The sequence below is a fragment of the Lepus europaeus genome, chromosome 5, assembly GCF_033115175.1.
Source record: "Lepus europaeus isolate LE1 chromosome 5, mLepTim1.pri, whole genome shotgun sequence".
In the NCBI taxonomy this organism is placed as follows: domain Eukaryota; kingdom Metazoa; phylum Chordata; class Mammalia; order Lagomorpha; family Leporidae; genus Lepus; species Lepus europaeus.
Window position 1 is genome coordinate 104,123,035 of NC_084831.1, and position 17,946 is coordinate 104,140,980.

The 17,946-nt window shown below is 57.3% G+C and overlaps 1 protein-coding gene across 1 annotated transcript in view; it reads left to right on the forward strand.

The window, feature by feature from the left end:
• The first annotated feature begins 1,725 nt into the window (after window positions 1-1,725).
• The window catches only part of SLC6A17 (solute carrier family 6 member 17), a 50,900-nt gene continuing 34,679 nt past the window's right edge, over window positions 1,726-17,946 (forward strand). The window contains exon 1 of the mRNA XM_062191935.1: window positions 1,726-2,004. The gene's annotated coding sequence lies outside the window, so the exon portion shown is untranslated. The remainder of the gene's footprint in view (window positions 2,005-17,946) is intronic.

A 17,946-nucleotide genomic window follows, 5' to 3' on the forward strand; every position in this document is an offset into this window, starting at 1 on the left:
GAAAGGTCTTCCTTCTGCTGGTTTACCCCCAAAATGGCCGCACGCCGATCCGAAGCCAGGAGCCAGGTGCTCCTCCTGGTCTCCCACACGGGTGCAGGGCCCAAGCACTTGGGCCATCCTCCACTGCCTTCCCGGGCCACAGCAGAGAGCTGGACTGGAAAAGGAGTGACCGGGACAGAACCGGCACCCCAACCAGGACTAGAACCCGGAGTACTGGCGCCGCAGGCAGAGGATTAGCCTAGTGAGCTGCGGCGCCGGCCACTGTCTTGCCTTTCTGCCAGCGCTGTGGGCAGGGGCACGGATGCTTCCTGTTTCAAACTCTCCTTTGGAGACATAGGCATAGCGATCAGCCTTGGAAGGTGGAGACAGTGCCTCCCTCTGGTGGAGGGCAGTTTCGTTAGCTGTGCATTGTAGTAAAGGTACCGCCTACAGCAAACACTGGGCAGTTTTTCTTGCAGTGCTTTGTAAAAGGTTGCGGTTTCCTGAGCCTGGAGGTCTCCAGTTGTGACACGTAGTGTCACCCAGGTCCGGCCCCATCTCCACCCCCCCGCTTTGGATCTTATGGACCTCATGCTGCCTGCTGTGCGATGGGTAATAGAAGTTCTGTCTCTGGCCGGGGAGTCTCCTGTCTCCTGCCAGCGTCCATGAAAGTGTGGCAGGCTAACTTGTTAAACTGCAAGGGTAAAGTCCCAGCCCATGAGGAGATCTTACAAACTTTCACCAGGACAGCTGAGATGGCCTCTACCTCCTGTCCCCCACAAGCACCTGCCTCTGGCGCAAGGCTTCCCTTGCTATCCCTCAGAGCAGAGAGAGTTCACTCCAGATTCCCCAGCCGGCCTCAAGGCCCTGGCAGGAGGCGCCGGCTCCCCACCGTCTCCTCTCATCACCTCCAGAGCTGCACCTCTCCTCCACTCTGTTGCATCCTTGCCCTTACCATGCTGTCCTCCGCCCAGGGGCCGTCCTTGTCCCCTTCTCTCTGTGCATCCTGAGAGGCCGGTGTCCTCCCAGATGCTTGTCCAGAGCCCAGTGACAATGCCCCTCTCTGTCCCTTCCGCCTACTTGTGACTGCCTGGGCGAAGGCCGCTCTGCCTCTCCCAGAGTGTCTGCTCCTCCCTCCCCTGACCTGGCATACAGCAGGAGCTCCACAGAGGAGTGGAGCCACACAAGGCATGGTCTTGCAGGGTGCTAGAGTTGGGGGGACAGCACAGTGGACAAGCCACCCCACAGAGAGAACAAACGCGAGTATGCGGCACATCTAGGGCAGGGCAAGTAACCACTTTGGGTGGCACCGCGAGCATGAAGGAGGCCCCAAGAGCTGAGTTCGAAAAGAGGCGAGGTCCAGGACTCGGAGGGCCTTGGCTACTGGGGCCCTAGCCCCTCTGAGGCTGGAACCTTGGTGAGTACTCCCGGGTCTGGGTGCCCTCCCCGGAAGCCTCAAGAAGCTGTGTCCCCTGCAATGCCCTCCCCCGCTGCCCGTCCCCCACTCCATCCCCGTCCTCGTCGGCCATCAGAGCCTCGCTCACTGCCCGAGAGCCTCGCATTGACGCGGGCCCGCGCGTGAGTCAAGCCTGCGTCACGGCGCCCCGCCGCCAGGGTGGCCTTTCGGAAAGCGAGGGAACAGTGCGCGCCGCGCTCCGCCCAGCTCCGTTCCGCTCCGCAGAGCCGGCGCGGCTAGGGCGCAGGGAGGGCAGCACTCGGTGCGGGCCTTCTCAGCCGCGGGACCAGGGTCCCCGGGCCGCTCCTCAGAGCCCGGAGCGCGCGGCGCGGCGAGCTGGGAGCCGGTTCGGGACTGGCAGCGAAGGAACGACCTAGGAAGAAGAGGGGTGGCGTGCGCCGGCGCGCGGCACCAGGTCCCCCCCTCCAACAACAACAACCTCGGCCGGGGCCTGCCACTGCCAATTCGGACTGCCGTGGGACGGGCTGTGCGTCCGCGACCCGTCGGGAACCGCAGCCACTCGGCCGGAGCGCAGGGACCGAGTTCGCGCGGCGGCCCACGCGGGACAGGTGAGTCGCCGGCCGCGCCCCGCCCGGCTCTATCGGGCCAGCCGCCGCAACTTTGCCTGTTCCGGCCCCGCCCCAGCCAGGGAGGCCTAAGGACCGAGGTGCGAGGCGACGCTGCCCTGGTATCCGCCCGATCCTACACGGGTTCGGGGCTCCTCCCGCCGCCCAGCCTCTGTTGCTTGGCGACGAAGCGGGGTGGGGAGGGGCCGGGCGCTCCTCCGGCGCATCCCGGGTTCCCTGCGGCTTGTGCACGGGCTGGACACCTGGTTTCAGCTTCTGGGGCTCAGGAGGGCCCGAGAACTCTGGAGGTAACCTGGCAGAGTCGCCGAGGCAAGCGCCCGCGGCGGCCCGGGGAGGAGGCCCTCCGGCTCCGTCTCGCGGTCTGGAGCAGCGCGCCCAGGGCGCAATTCCCCCGGGGAGGACCCTAGCCCCAGCCGCTCGGCTTCAGGCCCGTGACCTTGACAGTAACATTGGCAAGAGAAGCAGAGCGCTCACACCCGAGATGAAGATTTAATTCCCAGTCCTGGGGCTAGTCCTCACCGAATTCAGAGCTGGAGAGGAGCTCTTCCACTCTCGATGGAAGCGCGTCTAGGAACGGGGATAGCAGAGAGAGGGGACGGCGTGCATAGGGTGTGAATCCGGAGGTGGCACCGCTCGGGGACAGTAGCTTCTTCCACATTTATACCTGTGCACGCCTGCCCGAGCTCTGAAGCGATGCTCGCTGTTCACCGGGGAGGGCAGCTCCCCCAGGGGCCCAGGCGCCCTGGAAGGAAGCCTGGTGTTTCCTTTTAAAGCCCCAACAGCCCTGTCAGGGCTCCAAGTTCAGAAATCCCGAGGTCACCTTACAGGACATGACTGCTGTCAAGTGGGATTTTCTTAAAGGTTTGATCCCATTCCTTTTTTCCTTTTTTATTTCTTTGATAAATATTTAAGCAGGCTTTTTTGGGGGGAGGGGACGACTAGGAAATTTCTACCCAGAGCTACCTTTAGGGCAAGTTAGCTGTGAACACGAGGCAGGTAGAGTCGGACTGGAGAAATGGAGGAGTGGGGTAGAGAAGGAAGATGCTTCGGGAGGCACTGCCTGTGTTAACAGGAACTTTCGGGAACTAATAGAATCCTGTAATGGTTCCCAGCAAATGCAAGCAAGACTTGACTGAGAGTCTGTTAGGCTGTGCCGCCCGGCTGATGGGCATCTGGGGACAAGTCCAAGTGTGCTGAGGTCAGCAGCTGGGGCATCCTGTGTCTCGCACTGGGCCCATCTCCTGGGCAGCAAGGGCTCCGAGGTCATGCCTGAATGCCCTTGGCCGTGGCCCATCTGTGGGGACGGGCAGAGGCTTGAGCTCCTCTGCTGGCTTTTTCCTCTAATGGAGCAGCTGTGGCTAAGTAGGTGGTTGAGTTTGAGCGCTCTGTGCAGCCCGGCTGGAGGTGACTCAGTGCAGGAGGCAGATCGTGCCCACCGGCTCTGATTGGAGTGAGTTTGCTTGGCGCTGAGTCACGTGCAGAGTCGTGCGTCGGCTTTCTGTGAGCTGAATGGAGTGCTTTAGTAGGACGCGTGGGCAGGAGCGACCTGAGCCCCAAGTGTTTGGGGGCCGCTGACCAGAGGTGGGCAATCTTCAGAGCGAGCCAAACAGAGCTCAGGCCACCTGGCTGCTGGGTAAGGGTTCTAGAGCTCTGGTCCCCCTGAAGAGAGTGAGCAGGACAGGCTGGAGGCAGGAGGGGCATTGACGTGGAGGCTGGGAAGATGCCCTGTGGCTGTGGTCTCAGCTGGGCCCAGCATCTGTCGTAGGCTCGCAGGGTGACCTTGGGCGTCGCCTCATCCCCTGGGGGCTCCATTTCCTTGACTGCAGAATAGGAGCATCTATGGTACCTTTGCTGCAGGCTCATCCTTTAAATTCATTAATTTGAGAGGCAAAGAAACACAGATACCATCTGCTCCCCAAATGCCAGTGATGGTTGAGGGACTGAAGCCAGGAGCCAGGAACTCAATCGAGATTTCCCACAGGGGTGTCAGGAACCCAAGCACAGAGCTATTCCCTGCTGCCTCCCAGGGTCTGCATTAGCAGGGAGCTGGAGTCAGCAGCCAGAGCTGGGTATCAAACCCAGGCCGCTCTATTGATATGGAACTCGGGCGGCTTAATGCCATCTTAACCACCAGGCCAAAGGGCTGTTCCTGCAAGCTCGCTTTGAGCCCAGGACCTGTAGCAGGTGCTCATTAGGTGTTAGTTCCCTGCCTCTTCTGTGTGGGCCTGAGCAGAGGCGATTCTTTGTCTCCCTGTCCCTTCTCCTGGGGTGCCAGGAGGGTGTGGAGACAAAGGAAGGTGATGGGGTTTCCCAGGTGATGAAGGTGGATCCATAGCCCAGCTTCAGAGGAGCCCATGCCCAGCCCTCAGGTCTCCCCGTGAGACCCTGAGTGGGGAAGCCAGGGTGAGAGCAGGGCTAGTGTTCCAGGTGGGGTTGGCTATGCTGGGTGGCCACGGCCACCTGCAGTAGCTCTAGGTGAGGCTGTGGCACAGACCCTGACTCCTTGGAATTGTTCATGACCATGGCACCTGCTGGGTCCCTTCCCTGTGACCAGGTCTTGCTACCTTGCTCCCTGTTCATCCTACCCACAGTAGAGTTGGAAGCCACCAAGGGGAGTGTCCAGGCAGGGTGAGGCCAGCTCTTCCCGGAGAAGACAGTAGGGAGCGTGTGTGCTGCCTGGCTGAAAACCCCGAGCCCCTTGCTCTCTCCTCTGCATTGTGTATGGACACAATGCCGGGCTCAGATGTCCGGGTCTCCAGAGTGCAGGAAATGAGGGGGTCTCCAATGCTACAAGAAAGAGGCCACATTGGCTCAGGTTGGCTGTGTGTGTATGTGTGTGTGTGTGTTGCATTCACCATTCACCCTGGAATGGAAGCCCTCCCCAGCTGTGTCTGGGAGCACAGTCCAAGGATGATGGAGACACAGATGAGCGGACGCCGGAGAAGCAGAGCCCTTCTGCCTTGCACTAACCTCCCGCCCAACCCGGTACTCCTTTCTGTCCAGTTTCACCACAGCAGGGCCGTTTGTCATAAATCCCCTTAAAGCTGCTAAGCTAAGCTGCAGAAGGGTTTAAAGGGAGGAGAGACTTGAGCATCACTTCCTGGAACCAGGTCTGCAGTATCATGCACTCCCAGACGGGGCTGCAGAAGTCCCACAGCCCAACATCTGGAACTCCAAGTCAGGCCGGCAAGCCAGTGCCGTGGGTAGACGTGGATCCCGGAGCAGGGCAGTGTTGGTGGGGAAAGGCCTGTTTCTCCCACTTTCCCCGGGAGACCTGTGCACTTCTGGATTCCAGCAGCTCACACCATGCTTGGTGCTCAGTGATAACCTGCAGCTTTGTACGGAGGCCTGTGTGAGGCGCTGTATTCACGGACCATCTTGTTTAATCCTCACTACAACCCCAGGAGGCAGCTATCGCCATCCGTAGCAGTTGGTGGTTCAGATGTGGAGTTTATAACTGTGCAGATTGAAGTTCAGAGAAGTTAAGTAACTTGCTGAAGGCCACACAGGCATTGGGTAACAAGTTGCGAATCAGAACTCAGTCCTGCCAGATGCCCAGCTTCATGATCGTGGCCACTGTGTGATTATTTTTTAAAAGATTTATTCATTTATTTGAAAGGCAGAGCTACAGAGAGGCAGAGTTAGAGAGAGAGAGAGAGAGAGAGAGAGAGAGAGAGAGATCTTCCATCTGCTTGTTCACTCCCCAGATGGCTGCAATGGCCAGAGCTGTGCCGATCTGAAGCCAGGAGCCAGGAGCCTCCTCCAGGTTCCCCATGTATGTGCAGGAGTCCAAGGATCCAGGCCATTCTCCACCGCCCTCCCAGCCATAGTAGAGAGCTGGATTGGAAGTGGAGCAGCCAGGACTCGAACTGGTGCCCACATGGGATGCTGACATTGAATGTGGTGGCTCCACCCACTACGCCATAGCACTGGCCCCACTGTGTGATATGTTTCTGTAATAAGTTCTTAACGAATCTCTGCTGCTGGTCTAGACACTTACACAAATGAAGCTGTCTGAACCTGCAGGTCCTGCTCTTTAAGCCAGTGGCCTGGGAACGGGGTGGGGGTGGGGCTCTATGAGTGGGAAACTGGTAGAAAATGAACTCAGCCACGTTGCCAAGGTTTGAAGAATGTGTTTGGTTCCAGTTGGGCTGGGATCTGGCAGAAGAGCCCAGGCCCCATCTTAGCACTGTGTTGTCCTGCCCTGGCCTTTCTCTTCCTGACCCCTGCCACCTCTGATCTCGTCCCCTGAACGTTTGTCCAGATCAGGGGCTGGGGCCTGGGCCGCGAGAGGAGTCTCAGCACAGGTTGGTGTTGCCCCTAGAATTTCCACTTCTGCAGACTCGAGGACGGCCCATTGCAGGTGGTGGTAGCTGTGCTGCTGTGTCAGGTTTCTCTGCTGAGAGGGCGAGCCAGGGATTTGCCGCAGGTTCTGGGGAGGCCCCAGGCCCCAGAGCAAAGCTGCCTGCCATCCCTCAGAGGCGATGCACGGCTGCTGCTGGCAGGGCCGCTTGGAGGGCTGCTGCCTGCTCCCTGGGCCTGTCCCGAGGAGAGCCTGCCTGCTCCCCTCCCGGGCGCTGCCGCTTGTGTTCGAGGCTGCTCTGGGGACCCTGGCGTCTGATTCCTCCTGCTTCTCTGGCTCTTCTTTCTCTGAGACATCCTCCTCCCCCGAGGAACAGGCCCATGCTGTCCTCGCCTGCCTGCCGGCTCCAAGCCACCCCAGATCTCGGTGGGGGAAGTTCCTGCAAGTGGGGAGGATGACTGGAAAGCAGCACCAATGCTCCCACTCCCCAGCGGGCTGAGAGGCCTTCCCAGAAGCCCTTGCTCCACAAGCAGCCATTTTGTGCCTAGTTCTCTGATAATTCTCTCCCTTTTATTTCCTCCCATGAATAAAATGAAAATTTATTAAAGCATTGTTAATCTATGGGAAAATCCAGTTATTTTAAAATATATAATTAGATATTCATTGTGCAGAAGACTCTCACATGTGAGACCAGAAGCTCAAGTGTGCCGAGTCCTGGCCGCTCCACTTCTGATCCAGCTCCCTGCTATGGCCTGGGAAAGCAGTAGAAGATCGCCCAACTGCTTGGGCCCCTGCACCCACGTGGGAGACCTGGAAGAAGCTCCTGGTTTTGGCCTGGCCCAGCCCCAACTGTTGCTGCCATTTGGAGAGTAACCAACGGGTGGAAGACCTCTCTCTCTCCCTCTCTCTGTAACTGTGTCTTTCAGATAAATGAAATCAATTTCTAGAAAAAAATTATTCTCATGGGCAGAACTAGGTATGTTTTGCTAGAGAGTGTTTCCGGGTCAGGTGAGCCTGAGCTACCTGAGTCCCCAGTGTCGGAGTTGACTTCCAGCCCTGTTTGCACAGCAGCCTCTTGTGGGGTGGGAGTGGGGCACACAGCCAGGAGCTAAGGGCCCATCTCCAAAGCCCTGGGGTCATCTCCTCAGCTGCCCTTGTCCCACAGAGCTGCCACTCTGCCTTCCACAGCCTACCGAGCAGTTCATTTGAAGGCAACAAGTTGCCTCTTGCCCTACTCCATCATTTCTAATTAGTGGTTTAATTAGGTTTTCAGCTGGATTCTTTGCACTGCTAATTTACCACCTTTTGCTTGTAAATGGAATTCACCCATCCACACCCCAAAAATCCTGCCACTTGAATTTTTCTTTAATTATGAAACTCCTGGACTCCTGTGGTTTTAGAGCCCACACCAGCTGTACACAGGGAAGGAGTGCTGTTTGCCAGTGTTACCTTGTAAGAGATGTGAGCAGTCACCAAGTGGGGGGTTCCTCCGCAGGTGCTGCCTGGCGCATGTTCTGGGGAGGAAGACAGCAGATGTCCAGATGCGGGGCAGCCCTGCTACTTCCTGGAATGGCGCAGTGGGTGCTGTCCGCGGTCCTGCCACACCACGGAGGTTGCCTACTTGTTAGTAGTTTGGGACCTCCTTTGGAACAGCTGGAAGGAATCCACTTGACCAGGCTCCCAAATTGCTTTATGTTGGTAGTTTCAGGAAAGGACCTGGCCGAGGGAGGCATCAGCTGAGTGGGGACTGAAGTGGTGATGGGTGGGCTTGTCCCACCACTGACTTGAATGAGATTCAGGTGTATCATTTTGCAAGGCAGCAAGGCATATGGCAGGACTTCCCAACCTGTGCCACAGATGGGGCAGCGTGTGGGCCCCAGATCACAATGCCATCATCCCTCGAGCACCCTCGAGTGTCCTGGGTGGCCTTGGGTGGTGGAGCCTTCCCCCAGATGTCCCTGGACGACACACTGTTGTTAGCTTCTCTGTGTGTCACGACATGCTTGGAAAACCCCAGGGCGTTGGGAGGAATAGAGGCTGCCGAGTGTGAGTCCCCACTGTTCCACCTTGTGACTGGGTCATCTTGTACTTGATCATTATGTCCTCCTAGCCCATCGGTGCCGTGAGAATTAGATCATACCTCGGGTTGTTGGAGCGTAGACGGCATACCCTGTGCTCATAGAACCAGAGGGTCTTTGCGAGGAGCAGTCGCTGTGACTTGTTGCCAATTGGAGAGCTTTTCTGCCTAGCCCTCCCCTCCACGGAAGCAGTGAAGGCTGGGGAGAAAAAGACGCCAGCCATCCTCTTCTGTGGAAAGTGGCGTCCTGTTGGGCTGTAATGAAGGGTTTCTGATTGCCACGCCTTCAAGCGCTCTGCTGCAGGCCTTCAGTAACTCAGGTAATTGGGCCCTCTTGGTTCCCCCATCTGTCTGTGAGACAAGAGAAAACAGTGGCTTTAAGGAAACCTAGCTCAGAGGATGTGGGCAGATGCTGGGAGGATCTGTCCATCACCCCTGAGCACCCATGGGTGAGAAAAGAAGGGGGTGAAGCCTTTGCCCATTGCTCCAAACTTTAGTTTTCAAATCTGACTCTTAAAAAACACGAGTCCCTTTTCCGAATCGGCAAACTCTCACAGGTGCACCTGGTGAACTTTCAGGTTGCTGGGTTCCTCTGTGTCTGTCTATCCCCACCCAGCAGCCTGATCCAGGTCAGCACTGCTGTGAGCTGCCCTCCCCACCTCCTCACATGGCCTCTGGGCAGCCCAGGGCCCTTCTGAAACAGATCATTCACTCTGTGTCTGTGAGCTCCCAACAGCTTCCCGTTAGCCTTGAAAGAAAACCCAGGCTGCTTTCTGTGGCCTGTGAGTCCTGCTGGCTGTGGACCTGAGCACCTCTCGTTGCTCAGGGTGCTCTGGGCAGGTGGCCCTTTTTCCTCTTCCCTGTACTCTCCTTGCATGCAGATCCTGCCTCAGGGCCGTTGCACTTCCCACTCTGTCTGCCCCGAATGCCTTCCCAGGGCATCCACTGGCTCATTCTCTCACTCTGTTCAAGTTTTTGTGTCACCTTATCAGAGGATGCTTCTTTAGCCTCCCAGCTATTGTAACCTCCCTGCCTCATTCCATCCTCTCATACTTTGTATTAACTAGATATTAAATATGTATTTGGTATGTTATCATAGATTATAGATATAGGATATACACATGTAGATATGTCTACACTTTACTGCAAATTATGTATTTTTTCTGGCTCTGAATTGGCCCCCCTGCAGGACAATATCACCACCACAGGGCAGGACAGCGCTGCTGCACTGGAACGGGGCCTGGCACACAGGGCTTGGTAGATAATTTGTTGAAGGAAGTAAAAGGAAGGATGTGGGGAGAGGAAATCAATGAGACAGAGGCATTTCTTAGACTTCCACATTTTATCGTGTGTGTCTGCAGTTCACGAGAGTCTAGGCTCTGTTCTCCTTTGTGGCCCCCTGAGGAGAGTGGGGAGTGTCCTGGCATGCCAAGCACCTGCACCCCCCCCCCCATCTGCCATCCCACCGCGTCTCTGGGCTTCTGTGTGCTCCTTGCACACCAGGCCCAGAGTATTGCGGACAGCAGCTGTGGCACCGCTCTTCGGCCTGAGCCACGTTCTCGTGTTCTGTGTTCCTTGGAGGGGAGCTGGCTCTACGGAGTGCCTCGTCATGGCCTGGCCCGGGTTGAGTGCAGCCTTCGTGTTGTCTCATATCACACTCGTGAGGTCAGGGCCCGCATCCCCAGCTTCCCAGGTCCCGAAGCTGAAACCTAGAGAGGTTGTCTGTTTCCCAAAGACTTCCCGAGAGCAGAGCAGGACTCACGTTCAGGTGGTCCGGACCCTAGAGCCTTTGTTCATTCCACGCTGCTCCTGTGGCTTGAATAGGACGTGGCTCTGGAACTCAGGCAGACGGTTAAGCCCCAGAGTCATGAACCGATGGTACAAAGAGGGTGGAGGCTTGATCCAATTATAGTGTCCTGGAGGTGGGGCCAGTGGGAGGTCCTTGGGTTGGACGGCTGTTCTCATGAGGGTTGGTTATAGAAGCCTGAGTCGGGTGCAGCCTCTCTGCTTGCGCGCTTACCACGCGACCTCCCCTCCACACATGCTCCACCTTTTCCATCTGACCTCACCAGATGGCTGAACCCAGGGGCCTGCCCAGCCTCAGACTGTGAGCCACGAGCTGGGATAAATGCCTCCTTCAGAGATAGCTTGTCTTCGGGCTTTGGCTGTAGAGAGGAAAAGCTGACAAGCACAGGTCGCATCAGGGTTGAGCACTAGGTTCCCCGGGAAAACTGCATTGTCATGGATCCAGGAGTGTCTGCTTTCTGACTACGTATGCATGCATGAGTTACCTAATACAGGGATTCCAAAATGCATATTTTTGCACGTTGCCTTTGTTGTAAAATCAAGACTTGTATGCAATCAACAGCTGTTGATCCAAGGATCTTGAATTCATTGAAATATACCTGAGTAATGAATCGCCCTGAGCCTCCACTTCATTTGTAAAATGGGGATAATCGTGGCACCAATCCAGTGCGATTATTGATGGGATGGATGGTGCTACTGTTTGAACACCCTTAGCACAGCAGTGGCCAGAGGCTCTTTCTGTCATTGCTATCATTACTTCACCCCACCTGCCTTCAGAGCGCCCCCCAGGGGATCCCCCAGCCCCAGAATCCTCATACAAGGGAGCCTCATGTGCTGGGTGTGGGGGCCGTAGTGCTGCCCTTGCTTATCACCCACTGTACCCTCCTGTTCCCTCACGGGAAATGGCCAAACAGACCCGAAAGAGCAGGTTGCACTGGCCACGCCCACACTTTGCAGGGCCAGTTCCTCCCGTTCTGGACCATCTGCCCCCTTTCCTGCTGCTTTTCCCTCCTGACGGAGAAAACAAACGCTCAGCACAGGCACCGGGAAGGCTCCTGGGCCTGATCTGTGGTTGAGAACGCTGCCACCAGTGCCACGGCGTGCGTTGTGCCAAGACAGCGCCTGTCCTTGAGGTGAGGGCGGGTCCCTGCGGCGAAGCCAGGACGTGGGGGACAAAGCCCGGCTTTCCTTAAGAGACAGAGTCACCGAGTACTGGTCGGGCTTTGTGGTGATCCCCAGTTTTCCAAGGGTCACTTGTGGCGTCCTGTGAATATCAGACACGCTGAACCAGAAGTCAGGAGAACTTGGTAGGTGGAAGAATACATGAGACTCTAAATATTTGGGGGGAGGGCTCAGAATGCATCCATCCACCCATATACTTGTTGTGTGCGTTCGTGTTCTGTTACTGACCGATAGCATGAAATAGGAAGGCACCAGGAAGGCCTTGCAGAGGCCAAGCTGGCGTCCACTGAGGCGTGAAGTGAAAGACCAAAACCCCAACCCAACAGGGCTGCAAGTTGGAGTTAGAAAATTTCCACCCTGCTTATCTGACTTCTCACTAAACTTTTCTTCTCCTGCTCGTGGGGCCCCATGGTAGCCAGATGCAGCAGGTAGGGAAGCGCTGCTCCAGACAAATGAGGAGCAGCCAGCTGGCGTGCAGGTCCTGGCTCCTCCCCACGCATGCTGCAGGGCTGCAGGGCTGCTCCATCTCAGAGCCCCAGCTGGGGCACGCAGCCCGCTTCAGCGTCTCTGCATTCGGCTCGCTCAGATTCCCACCCCGGCTCTTTGCTTCAAAGCGAAGGTGTTTAGGAGTTCAGCATGGGAAGCAGGTTGTTCTCGGATGGTGGGGAAGGCAGGGCCTCTGGAACATCCACGAGTCTTGTGATCTGTCCATGGAAATCTGTTGAGTGCCTGGTGTGTGCCCAGCTCTGGCTGGGCAGAGAGTGGGGAAGGGACTAGGGAGATCCCTGCTACACCTAGGTTCCTGCCTGCAGGGAGTCTTCTGTTTAGAAAGGGAATCCGGCATGTGAACAACCAGTGATCCCAGACAGCCAGATGGTTAAAGAGTCCAATAATATTGCAGGGATGTGCTGAGGAGGGGAGAGAAAAGGGAGGGACATTAATATTCAAGAAATCATGGAGGCATCCCAGAGGTGGGGATGAGCCCACAAGGCTTCTGGGGGTGGAGAAAACCCACAGGCCTTGCAAAAGGTCACTGCGGGCTCTCTGCAATAAGTGGTAGGCGTGGGGAGACCTGGTATTTCTGAAGGCAACATTTGGCTGGCCTACAGGGGAAATGAGCTGGGAGCCTGCTGTGGGTGTCTAGCCAGAGAGAAGGCCTGGACCAGAGCACGAGGGGTTGGGGTAAGACAGAGCTGGATGCGGTCGCAGGGCTCCAGGGCACTTGAGTGGGGTGAAGGGGAGAATGGCCAAGAATGATGCTGGGCCCCCTGCCTGTGTGTCCTGGGCTGGAAAGTCCAAGGAGAGCAGCTGCCAAGTCAAGGCCAGGCCCTGCAGGAGTGGTTGCCCAGGTGACCGTCAGACATTTTAATAAAATAACGGGCTGGCTTTGTGACACAGTGGGTTAAGCTACCATCTGCATCACTCTGTAACTCTGCCTGTTTATTTATTTATTTGAAAGGCAGAGTTAGAGAGAGAGAGAGAGAGAGAGAGAGAGAGAGAGAGAGAGAAAGAGAGAGAGAGAGGGAGGAGAGGTCTTTCATCCACTAGTTTACTCCCCAAATGGCTGCAATAGCCAGGGGCTGGGCCAGGCCAAAGCCAGGAACCAGGAGCTTCCTTGGAGTCTCTCACATGAGTGTAGGGTCCCAAGGACTTGGCATCTTCTGCTGCTTTCCCAGGTGCATCAGCAGGGAGCTAGATCGGAAGTGGAGCAGCCAGAACTCAAACCGGCGCCCTAATGGAATGCCAGCATCGCAGGTGGCGGTTTTACCTGCTATGCCACAGTATCACCCCCATAACTAAATCTTTTTTAAAGAAGTTCAAAATGATTTGAAGGCCACTTTGTGTCTCTGCTAAGAGTCAGATCTGTTTTGGGCTCAGTGGAAGCCCAGAGGCCCTGGGGTAATTAGGAGTGTTTGGGCCACGCCCTTGTCACATGGAGACCAGGAAGTTGTCAGGTGTTCTCACCACCAGTGATTCTTGAACATGACCGTGGTGTGGAATCACTAGGAGCTGGGCACTCTCCTCTGCTCCTCTGTGGGGCCTCTCTGGGGCTGTTCCATCCCAGAGGCTTCTCTGCAAGGAAGGGCTCGGTCACAGCGCTCCTCCTGGCTCCTCTGGGCCACGAGACCCTCGAGCCAGGCACATCCCGGGGCTCGACAGGGCAGCGCGGGCTCTGCAGTCACATGACTGCTCTTTCTCCGAAGACACACGCTTCTCCACTGGCTCCCCTGGGGGTCTGACTCCTGTCTGTCCCCGAGTGACCTACGGCCACCTACTTGAGCAAGAGGGCCCCCCCAGACCCAAGAGGCAGGGGCTTGGCACCGCAGAGTTCAGCATCAAGGCAGGGCCCCTCACTGCCTCTCCGGCCGCCGTGGCATGCAGGGGCACCAGGCTTAGCCCTGGTCACAGGGTGAGAGCCACACGCCCCGCCCTGGAGCTCATCGCCAGCCGCTCTATTTGCTGGAAAAATCCTGGTAGAGCCATCCACAGTGTGGCAGGAGATATTTTTACCTGTCTGCCTCCTAGCTGCACTAATTTTTTTTTTCTCCTTTTAAGAAGATTCCCGGTTCCCTCACTCACTTCTTTCACATGAGCTATTCTGAGCTCAAAGCTGCCTGCGTTGCTAAGTGACAGGCGGGCGGGCACCCAGGGCCAGCTCTGCGCTCTAGCCCCTCGGCACCGGCTGTCAGCTGTCGAGACCCTCCTTCCAGGTTCAGCGTGCACCTTCGTCACTTGCTGCGTTTGCTCACGAAAGCAGCGTCACCGCCCACCGCAGCTACTACAGGGCGATGCATAGAGTGCGGCTGGGCTGTCTGTTCACACATCTCCAAGTCGCCCTGCAGGCTCTGGGCTGGTGGAGGTGGCAGGCCGCAGGCTGCAGGATGTGCCTCGCTGGTGCCTGCGCCAGGTCATGCTTTGCCCACCCCACTTGCTGGATAAGTGAGCAGGCTCAGAGGGGTCTCACAGATGATCCAGACCAAGGGGCTTCACACCCGGGGACATGGAGACCCAGGGAGGCCAGGGCAGTGGCACCCATTTGCAGTTGTCTGGAGGTCGGTGGGGGACCTGCACCTGCCAGCCTCCCGATGCCTGGATCATGCTGGGCTCCATGGGATGCACGGGCAGAGGCAGAGGGGAGCGGCCCCCGCCTCAGTCCGTCTCTGGACCTGGCTCTTGATCTGAGCAATGCTCTGGGGTCGTGGCTGGGTCTGCCGTGGGCTCCCACGCCACAGTCTGCGAGCTGGCCTGTTGCCTGCGGACCTCAGGGGACTGGAGGAGGGGAGCTTGCTCCAAGTCACTTCCCTTCTTCAGGAAAACCTTAGCCTGCAGGGTGCAGGGGCGTGGAGAGGCCGGGAGGCCAGAAGCCGTGCCTGGGTCTCGGGGCCTCCATCTGCAACCTGGAGGAATGGCAGCTGCCAACTCACTGCCTTGGGCGGGGCGCAAGCTGAGGCGCCATTTCTGAGCGCCTCTGGGGCCGATGAGGGCTGAGGCCGGCAGGACCTCCCCTCCTCGCAGCGCTGTCGGCGCCCAGCCCTGCCAGGTGAGGAAGCTGAAGCTCGGCGGGCAGTCCAGGGGCCGGGAAGCCGGCATTGAATCCCGGGCCACCCGCCTCCTGAGTGCAATTACCAGGCAGTGTTTTTTCACGCTTGCGGACGGCGCCAACTTCACAGAGCTCTATTTCATATTAACAGTAGTGCTAAGCTGTCCACTCATGGCCTTGACTTTTTTAATAAGTAAAATGATGGAGTACTAATATCACAGTAAGTTGAGATGATGTTGCTGGGCATTTGGACCCAAGCCTGGAGCCATGTGGCCTTCTCCTGGCTTCCTGGGACTCTGAGCACGCCGAGCGCGGGGCCAAGGGGGTGGAATGGGAGTAGGGGCCCCGCACAGCAGCCTTGGGAGGAAGCCTCTTCCGGGGCCCTGTCTCCTGTCCAAGTACTAACCAGGCTGGATGAGAGCGGACAAGAGTGGGCGTGTTCAGGGTGGCATGGCCCGGGATCCCGGAGTCCTTTCTGAGCTGGTGCCAAAGATCCTGTCTGCCCCACCCTAGCACTCTGCCCAGAGCTCACTTTGCTCCCCGCTAGGAGAAACGGGTGTGTGTGTGTGGGGGGGGGGGGGACCAAATGTGAGCCTGGGGGCCTGCGTGCTGTGAAATGCGAAAGGCAAGCAGTGCAAGGCTTGCTGGGCACAGCTGCTGCCCTTCGGCTCCTCCCTGGGTGCCAAGCCCCACAGCAGACCCTTCCTGCGTGGCAACCATCAGTTCCTCACAGCGGCCCTTTTGCGAGACGGGAGCTGCCCTCCTCCTGTTACCAAGAGGAGGCGGCAGCTCACATGGTCAAGGTGCCTTGTCCAGGGTGTGGGCAAGTGCTCAGGTGGCCGGCACCTTGTTCGGTGCCAGCCCGAGGCCTTAGAGCCTGAGCCCACCCCACCCCCATCCCCATATACTGGCTCCTCTCTCTTGCTCTGCTTCTGCCTCTCAGGCCTCCTTGCTCTTCCTGGACTTCCCAAGAGCCCTGTGTCTGCTGTTCCCCTGACAGCACTCGCCAGAGGTACAGGGTCACCTCCTCTCTGGATAGCAGCTGCTGGACGTGTCCTTCTCTGGAGTTACCATTCAGTGCCCACTGTGTCCCCGAGTTCTCCTCTTTTGAAATGATGCCTTTGTCCTCTGAGCCCTTTCTCATGCTGGTGACCTGAGCTGCCACTCCCTGGGCTATTTATGGGGAAATGCGTGCCCCGGCCGGACAGCATCAAGATGCATCCCTGTGGGTTTCTCCAGTTGTGACCTGATGATCAGTAAGTCACCCCTAATACATTCTGATTGCTCTGATCAATTCTGCTGTAGGTGGTGGAGCTGGAGAGAGGATCTGGGCCAAGGCGCCCTGGTGCTTCCTGTCCTCACGGGGACCCTGACCCTTCTGCCCAGCTCCGTTCTTTAGCAAAAGCTCCTAATGTGAGCTGTAGGGGAGATGACGTGCCTTGGCCTAGACAAGCAGCCAGTACATGCACCTGGGGTTTCCAGAGACCTATGAGGGCCAGGAGAGCCTCATCTGGTGGCCCAGGCAAGGACACCGACCTTCCTGCTGCGTAACGCTCAGGGGGTACCCTTCATTTATTTATGATTTTAAAGGAGTATTTATTTTGGGCAGGAGTTTTTTACAGCAGTTAAGTTGCTGCCTGGGACGCCTGCATGCCATATCAGAGTGCCTTGTTCCAGTTCCTGCTATGTGCATCCTGGGAGGCAGAGGATGTTGGCTCAAGAACTTGAGTCCCTGCCCCCAATATGGGAGACGTGGATGGAGTTCTGGGCTCCTGGCTTCAGTCTGGCCAAACCCTGTTTTTTTGTTGTAGGCATTAAGGGAGTGAGCCAGCAGATGGAAGATCTCTCTCTGTCCCTCTGCCTCTGAAAGGAAACAACTTTTTAAAGTTTATTTCTTCATTTATTTGAGAGGTGGGGGCAGGGGGTAGGGAGAGTGCTCCCATCTGTTGGTTTACTCACTCCAGTTGGCCCACAGGGCTGGGGCTAGGCCAGGCCAAAGCCAGGAGCTCGGAACTCAATCCAGGTTCCACATGTGAGTGGCAAGAACCCAAATATTTGAGCCATTGCCTGCTGTCTCCCAGGGTCTGCATTAGCAGGGAGCTAGAGTTAGGAGCTGGTGCCAGGTATTGAACCCAGGCACTCTGATTTGGGACAAGGGTGTCCCAAGTGGTGTAATAACTGCTAGGCTAAGCAGCACTCTCACCCTTCATTTGTATAGCATGAGCAACACAGCAGCTCCTAGGGGGAAGCCGGGAGCCGAAGGGTCCACATACACACAGGTGCCTCCGGGACCCAGCGGGCTGTTCAGCAGACCCGCTGCAGAGTGGAGTCCCAACAGAGCACCTTGTAGGGGACCCTAGGTCTCCTAGGCAGGCTGGCTCAGTCCTAGTTACTCCGAAGCCCAGGACCGATGTGTTCCTGGCATGGGAGAGGGAAGTCACTGAAGACGCTGGCCGCCTGGGATGAGGCTGGGGTGGGGTGGGGGGGAGAGGCACTCATCTGGTGCAGGGTTTGCAAGGCCTGGGAAGGGCTAGACAACCCCACACACCAGTGAGGTCAGCCAGGCCCATCCGCTCGGCCTCCCCATCTCCTGGCATGTATGAGAGCATCTGGCTGGCCCAGTCCCCTCAAAGGTCAGGCCTTTGCTGGAGTCAGCCAGGAAGTCTGGGTCCAACCCAGCAGGAAGGGCAGCCCTGAGCCCTTCTGCTGCCCGGTGGCCTTGCCCGTGCCGTTCAGGTGGGACACACACAGGAGGGGAGCAAGCAGGGAGCCTGGCTTCCGGAGGCAGCTCCTTCCCTTAATAAAGTAATTACAGAGCTGGCTAATTTGCATCCCTAGAAAGACGCGGGGCAACCGCAGGCCGGGGTGTGCGTGTGTTTAATTTTAACTCCTCCAACCTCCTCCTAATGAGGAGGTGCCTTGAAGTACAACAGAATCCTGGGATTCTTCAAAGGCTTCGCTTTCTCGGTGCTTTATTTCTTTAAGGGGAAGCAGGAGAGAGATGAGGAGTGGCAG